Source organism: Archocentrus centrarchus, chromosome 17 (assembly GCF_007364275.1).
Source record: "Archocentrus centrarchus isolate MPI-CPG fArcCen1 chromosome 17, fArcCen1, whole genome shotgun sequence".
Lineage (NCBI taxonomy): Eukaryota > Metazoa > Chordata > Actinopteri > Cichliformes > Cichlidae > Archocentrus > Archocentrus centrarchus.
Window position 1 is genome coordinate 17,887,832 of NC_044362.1, and position 876 is coordinate 17,888,707.

Below are 876 nucleotides of genomic sequence, written 5' to 3' on the forward strand. Positions count from 1 at the left end.
GGGATCAAATACTTATTTCACCAAATGACACGCAAAGCCATTAAAAATTGAAGCTACCAAGAAAGATTACAGACTGTACATGTCTTTGTAAGTGAGCAAACTTACAAAATCATCAGGGGATCAAATAATTATTCCCCTCACTGCGGACGGCTCCTGCAAGACAGGATAAAATGTGCAGGAATGTGGGCGTGGACATGCGTAAATGCTTGAAATGTAACAATGTTGCAACCTTGTACGGGATAGATGAGCAATATTCGTCATATTTCCCCCATTTTACTTTCTACTAAATTATTATTAGTATTGTTGTAGTTGTTGTTTCTAAACTGTTAAAAACTGCTATTCGTTCATGTCCAGCTAGTATCAGAGTGGCACTGACATCTGTCGGTGAAACATCTGCACTCGCCAGCTCCGCCTGGTGTTGTGTCAAAAACTTTTGTTTCCTTTAAAGCGTGTCGCTCTGGCAGTCTGCTCCTTCTTGCTTAGACCTTTTGCTGGGAAGTTGTTATGTAATGCGAAAGAAACGCGCTTCAGTAAATGAGAAGTCACCGTGGCAAACGCAACACCTCCCGCTTGCCCTCACGGTACGAATTAGCTTCAGATTTGCAAATTAAAACCAACCACGGGCAGGCTAACGGGCCCGTGTGACTGCAGAAATGTTACAGGAAGTGTGTCAACTGCACATGCCCCCCAAAAAACGAAACAGCGAAGCCGTTTGTTTCCCCTACAACGTTAATATCGAAGCGCCGCGCTGGACACGTTTCTTCCGGGGTTACAGACTGTGACATAACACCTGTTAAACAGTCCTCGCCGCTACAAGCCATTTAAACGTGTGTGTGCCCTGCCTCCCTTTTCACGGTCAAACCTACTTCCTGGTGG